Source organism: Mobula birostris, chromosome 32, assembly GCF_030028105.1.
Source record: "Mobula birostris isolate sMobBir1 chromosome 32, sMobBir1.hap1, whole genome shotgun sequence".
Taxonomy (NCBI): Eukaryota; Metazoa; Chordata; class Chondrichthyes; order Myliobatiformes; family Myliobatidae; genus Mobula; species Mobula birostris.
In genome coordinates, this window is record NC_092401.1 from 7,667,298 (window position 1) to 7,674,755 (window position 7,458).

Here is a 7,458-nt window from a genome sequence, read left to right on the forward strand (position 1 = left end):
CACAACTGCTTGGCCTAAAGGAACTTGGCCAAGCCCAGGGCTGTCAGAGAGCCCAGGCTGAGTCTCAGGAAACAGAGTCTGCTCCACCTTACGCACGTCTCCCTTTGTTGTTTGTCTGAAGTTGTCGTTGGTACAGTGTCCTTATGCATCAGCACCCTGGACTGTGAAATGGCAGCACCCCATCCCTGACCTGAGTTTGAGTTTTCCTTCACTTTTTTTTTTGGAGAGTTGCCTCTGTTCAATGTCATTCCACTGAACCCGTCTCAGACTGTGAACTCACTGTCTGGGTGTGAAGTGAAAATCCATTTCCCAGCATGCAATCACTACCTCATACATGGCAATATCTTTCTATTCAGGTTTCTTTTTATTTCTCCTTTAAATGTTATGTTATCAGGTGTGTTTGGAACAAAAGATGCCATGACCAATTGTTCTGTCCTCCTCTGTTTTCTGAATACACAGCAAGACAATGTGAAGCCCCATTGCTGGACATTCAGGATCTGATCTGTGATCCTGTCAGTAAGTGCAGTCCTGTTGGTCTGTACACTTGGTTAAAATCTACATCATGCCACCATTGTACAAGTCATAACTTGCAGATGCCTGCATAACTCATAGTGAAACAAAAATAGATGAAGATTTGACTGAAATTCTTATTCCTTAGGTGCTGTGGTTTCTTAGTGTCAGAGCTGAACCTTTCAAACTGACAACAGGCTGGAAAGGAAGCCTTGAGGAGTTTGCTTACTTGACAAAGAGACTTCTAGTCTGTATTAGTGTTATCTGTTGCACCTGTTACCAAGTCAGCACATTAACAGCAAGACGACTCTAGTGCAGCTCAAATGGTGTGAAGATTAGTGGAAAATAGATAACAGGTTTTAACATGCTGAAAAACTCAATACAAAACTTGTCCTGCTTCAAAACATCTTCGCTCTGCTAAGGGTTAGTTCAGAATAAGAATCAGGTTTAATATTGCCGGCATATGTTGTGAAATTTGTTGTCTTTATGGCAGCAATACAATGAAATACATGACAAACAGAGAGAATTAAACTGAGTTACAGTAAGTTTATATATGTCTATTAAATAGTTACATTAAAACAAGTAGTGCAAAAAACAAGTAAAAAAGTAGTGAGGTAGTGTTCATGTGTGCAACATCCATTCGGGACTCAGATGGCAGAGAGGAAGAAGCTGTTCCTGAATCACTGAGTGTGTGCCTTCAGGCTCCTGTACCTCCTTCCCGATGGTAACTATGATAAGAGGGCATGCCCCTGGTGGTGAGGACCCTCAGTGATGGACTCCGCCTTCCGAAGGCACCACTCTTTGAAGATGTCTTGGATACCACGATGGTTGATGCCCGGGATGGAATTGACTAATTTTACAAGTTCCTGCAACTTATTTCAGTCCTGTGCTGTAGCCACCCCCTACCCCCCCCCCACCATCCCAGATGGTGGAAAGCCAGTTAGAATGCTCTCCGTGGTACATTTGTAGAAATTTATTTGACAAACCAAATCTCCTCAAACTCCTAATGAAGTATAATGAAGCCACTGTCTTGCCTTCTTTATAGCTGCATCAATATGTTGGGTCCAGGTTAGATCCTCACAGATATTAACACCCATGAACTTGAAATTGCTCACTCTCTCCACTTCTGATCCCTCTATGAGGATTGGTTTGTGCTCCTTCACCTCACCCTTCACAATCAGCTCTCTGGTCTCGGTGATGTTGAGTGCAATGTTGTTGCTAACTGGTATACCTCACTCCTGTACACCCTCATCTCCATCTGAAATTCTGCCAACAATGGTTGTAAATTTAGAATGCTGTTTGAGCTATACTAACCACACTGTCATGGGTGTAGAGAGAGTAGAGCAGTGGGCCAAGAAACATATTCCTGTGTAAACTGTCAGTGAGGTGGAGATGTCACTTCCAATCAGCACAGATTGCGGCCTCTCATAGGAAGTCGAGAATCCAGTTGCAGAGGGAGGTACAGAGGCCGAGGTTTTGTAGCTTTTCGATCAGGACTGTAGGAATGATGGTGTTAAATGCTGAGCTACAGTCAATGAACAGCATTCTGACATTAGTATTTGCGTTGTCCAGGACATCCAAGGCTGCCTGGAGAGCCATTCAGATCACATCTGTTGTAGACCTATTGTGACTGTAGGCAAATTGCAGTGGGTCCAGGTTTTTCCTGAGTCAGGTGCTGATTCTAGCCATGACCAACCTCTCAAAGTATTTCATCACTGTACATGCACATGTGAGCTCTACTGGACGATTGTCATTGAGGCATCTCACACTGCCCTTCTTGGACACTGGTATAATTGTTGCCCTTTTGCAGCATGTGGGAAATTCTGACCGTAACAATGAAGGATTGAAAATGTCTTTGAGCACTCCTGCCAGTTGTTGGCTCAGGTTTTCAGAGCCTGGCCTGGGACTCCATTGGGCCCTGCTTCCTTGTGAGGGTTCACCCTCTTCAAAGACAGCCTGATGCCAGCCTCTGAGACAGACGTCACAGTGGCATAAAAATGCTTCAGGTTTTCTCATAGCTGTGGTTTTATTTTCATTTTCAAAGCGAGCATAATAGGTGTTGAGCTCGTCTGGTACTGAAGCATCAATGCCATTCATAACGTTAGGTTTTGCTTTGTAGGAAATAATATCCTGCAGCCCCTGCCAGAGTTGACATGTATCTAGTATTACCTCCAACCTCTCCCGGAATTGTTTCTTGGCTCTTGAAATAGCCTTCTGCAAGTCATACCCGGTTTTCTTGTACAGACCTGAGTCAGCAGACTTAAATGCCACTGATCTAGCCCTCAGCAGACTACAAATCTCCTGGTTCACCCACAGCTTTTGGTTTGAGAATGTACAGTAAGCTTTCATAGGCACACACTCGTCCACACAGGTTTTAATGAAGTCAGTGACAAGTGTGGCATACTCATCCAGGCTTGAAGATAACTCCCTGTACACAGTCCAAAGCAGCCCTGTAGGTGCTCCTGTGTCTTCCTGGTCCATACCTTCTTGATCCTCATTATTGGTGCTGCAGTCTTTAGTGTCTGCCTATACTCAGGGAGTAGAAGTACAGCCAAGTGATCAGACTTCCCAAAGTGCAGGTGGGACACGATTGCACTTAGTGTAATAGTGGTTCAGTGTGTTATTTCCTCTATACTAGTTATTCAGATGATTCAATCAAGACTGTATTATTAAATTACCAATGAATTGATCTTGGATTTAAGTAGGGAGTGCTTAGAGAAAGAGTTGCATTTATGGGTTACAGTGATTAAGGGGCACATTGCACAGAGTCAGAAACAGAATGAGAAGGTCTCAGGATAGAGAGTACTCTCTGAAATCAAGGAAAGTCAGAGGATAGACAATATCTAGAGGTGGAAGGTAGCTTACAAGGCACCTGAAAACAGGATTAACTACATGCAGGGAGAGAGAGGCCAGCAAGTGCATTTAAACACAGAAAGGACAGTATAAATCTGGCATTTCATCCAGTTTTAATGAACTACGTGAATGAGTTCTGAGCTTTCCTGTTTGGGCCTTACCTCATTTCCCCTGATGTAGAAGTTCCAACCAAACTTAGAAAGAGAATCATTGTGGGAGAAGCCACCTACGTACCACCGATCACCTTCAGAAAATCTCCAAATTTTAGAGCAGAGTTTGCACCAATCCAAACCTCAATCCATCCATGTTCAACAAAGCCAGACTTGAAGGATTCAGAATGCAAGTTGAAGGAAGTTGTGGAGAAGTGGATGGGCACATTTAAGGTTCAATGTACTCTATTACAGAGAGGTAATGCAGACGCGCACGGTAAAAGATGGAATGAGAGTGGGACTTGCCCATGGCATCCAGGGAAAACTGGCATATTAGATGCTGAACTGGCACGTGTGGATGATGAAGTGGTTGGTTTTGTGGTTGGAAGCTTGTGACCTGTGGTGTACCACAGGAATCGCTGCTGGCCTTCCTACCTTCTGCTATAAGTATGAACTTGGAGGTGAATGCAGTTGGTTAGTGTGCAGATGAGATGAACATTGACTGTTTTGTTGACAGGAGTGTTATTGGCTGCTGGGTGATATTGATGAGTTGGTAATGTGGGCAGAGCCATGACTGATGGAATTTAATCTCAGTTGGCGTGAACACAGTGGCCAATGGGAACATCTCTGTGTTGTGTCACTCTGTGACCAACTTACTACTGAACAGGACAAGGGCCATGACTACTTTTAAGGCAATCCAGGAGTAACAGATTTTAACTGGAGGACGTGACTCAGCAAAGAACTTAATGTGGCTGAGTTGATGAAGACCAGAGACTGGTGTCTAGAGAGGTTGACGGGGGTAGTGCAGTGGATGTCGTCTCCATGGATTTTAGTAAGGAATTTGACCAAGTCTCTCATGGGAGGCTAGTCCAGGAGATTAAGATGCATGGGGTCCACAGCAAATTGGCTGTTTGGATTCAGAACTGGCTTGCCCATAGAATTCAGAGGGTAGTGGTTGAAGAGACTTATTTGAACTGGAGGTCTGTGTGTAGTGGAGTTCCGCAGGGATCTGTGCCCAGTATTACTCTGATTAGGCCACATCTGGAGAATGACATACCGTTCTGGTTGCCCCATGATATGAAGGATGTTGAGGCTTTGAAGAGGCTGCAGAAGAGGTTTACCAGGATGTTGCCTGGTTCAGAGGGCACATGCTATCAAGACAGGCTGGATAAACTTGGGTTGCTTTTTCTGGATTGCCCAAGGCTAAGGGGTAGTCTGATAGAGAAGTACAAGAGAGGCAGACATAGGGTGGACAAACAGTATCTGTTTTCCAGGGTTGAAATGTCTAGTGCCAGACGGGTGGCATTGAATGTGAGAGGGGACAGGTTCCAGGTGGATGTGAGGGGTCAGTTTTTACACAGAGTGGTGAATGCCTGGTATGGTGGTAGATGCTAATACATTAGAGGTTTTGAAGAGACGTTTGGATAGGCACATGGATGTAAGGAAGATGGAGGAGGAATATGGACATGGTGTAGATCGGAGGGATAGACGTTTGGGTGTTTTTGATTTGCTTTTTATGTGGTCAGGCCAAATGGCCAATTCCTGTACTGTTGCTTCTATGTTCTATGAAGCACTGGGTGGTTGGTTCTGGTGCACAGTCTTGAGGGCACCACAATGGCCTAGCGGTTGGCACAACGCTATTATAGATCAGAGCATCAGGAGTTCAGTCCTAACATCCTCTGTAAGGCATCTGTACATCCTCCCCGTGGAGTGCGTGGGTTTTCCCCGGGTGCTCTGGTTTCCTCCCACAGTCCAAACACGTACTGGTTATGAGGTTAATTGTTCTTTGTAAACTGTCCCATGATGAGGGTACGATTAACTGGGTGGGTTGCTGGTTATGAGGTTAATTGGTCATTGTAAACTGTCCCGTGATGAGGCTAGGATTAAATCGGTGGGCTGCTGGTGGTGTGGCTCGAAGGGCCAGATGAGCCTGTTCCATACTGTATCGTCTGCAGACCCTGTGGGTGTTGGCCATTGTGCCTGATGTGTGATCAAGTACACCCGAGTGAGACATGGCTTCAGTTACTTCCAACACCAACCATGGTGTGAAAAGATTCTTTTTACCAACATTGATGTTTAATCGTGCTTCACTGACAAAACACATTTTCTTCAAAGTACACATTCATTTCATTAAAATTTACTTATACAAATGTGTTGGCTAGAAACACCCTTTTATATCAATATCGACAATGTTGCTGAGTGGTAGGAACATGAACAGCAGTGCTGAAAATATTGTCTGCACAAGACATGGTTTATTGGTGTCTATGTAATGAAACACACAATAAATATCCAGTCACCGGCTGCAACAAAAGCTTAAAGATATGACAGTGAAACACGTACTGATATGCTTGTAATGATATAACAGAAACAGTTTATAATACAGTATAAAGTATTTGCAGTTCGATTGAGTCCACAATGTAGTTATGTAAAAACAGTATGCTTAAGGCAGTGAAAAGTAGTGAGTCTGATTATTTTGATTTCAGAAACAGAACTGGGTGAATCCAAAACTGAGGCAGAAATGAGATGAATTTAACACGAAAAGTAATTCAGCAAAAATTAGGAGATACAGGAATAAAATGGGCATCTGACAGTTAATGTATCACACTTGGGTACAGTAATGGTGAGAAAGTGTATGTAATTGTGTAATATGGGTACAGTACAGGTGGGGAATGGTCTGTAATTGTGTAATGCTGGGGTACAGAAACAGTGGGGACGGGTCTGTAATTGTTTAATATTGGAGTACAGTACTGGTGAGGACAGCTATGTAATTGTTTAACACTGGGGTACAATACCGGTGGGGCAGGTCTGTAATTGTGTAACACTGGGGTACAGTAATGATGGGGAAGAGACTGCAATTCCCTAACACTGGGATACAGTACTGTTGGAGAAGGGTCTGTAATTGTGTGATGCTAGGGTACAGTACTGGTGGGGACAGGTCAGTAATTGTGTAACACTCTGGGGTACAGTAATAGTGGAGAAGGGTATGTAATTTTGTAACACAGGGGTACAGTAATGATGGAGAAGGGTCTGTCATTGTGTAACATTGGGGTATAGTATTAGTGCGGACAGGTCTGTAATTGTGTAACACTGGGGTACAGTAATGGTGAGGATGTGTTTGTCACTGTATTACACTGGTGTAGAGCATTCCACACTCTGCCAGATTTCTGCTCTAACTCCACTCATACCAGTGGTTCCCAGCTGGGGGTTCACGGACCCCTCAGTTAATGGTAGGGGTCTATGACATCAAAAAGTTTGGGAATACCTGACTAATAGGTTGCGTACTGGGCTGTATCTCACTGAGTCAGTGTACAGGAAGGAGACAGAGAGAGAAATAACTGAATCAGCGTACAGGAAGGAGACAGATAGACAAATAACTGCATCAGTGTACAGGAAGGAGACAGAGAGAGAAATAACTGAATCAGCGTACAGGAAGGAGACAGATAGACAAATAACTGCATCAGTGTACAGGAAGGAGACAGAGAGAGAAATAACTGAATCAGCGTACAGGAAGGAGACAGATAGACAAACAACTGAGTCAGTGTACAGGAAGGAGACAGATAGACAACAACCCTTCCCAGTGCAGGCAACACCAAAGAGCTGGTCATTGACTTCAGGAGGTCTGGGTGGGAGTTGGTCGGTGGAGGGTGGTGGGATGCACACGCACCTGTCTGCATAACCTGTGGTTGAGACTGTTAAGGACTTGAAGTTCCCAGCAGTGTGGATGAGTCTGTCCTTGCCCATCCTCACAGATCCCATGGCCAGGAAATGTCACCAATGCCTCTACTTCCCCAGGAGGCTAAAGAAAGTAGATGTGACCCCGTTGACGCTGACCGATTTTTAATATGGTGCAGCATGGGAAACAGCCTCTCTTGGCTTGGTACGACAACTGCTCTGCCCGTGAACACAAGAAACTGCAAAGGGCGTTGTCACGTGATTGGCAACAATG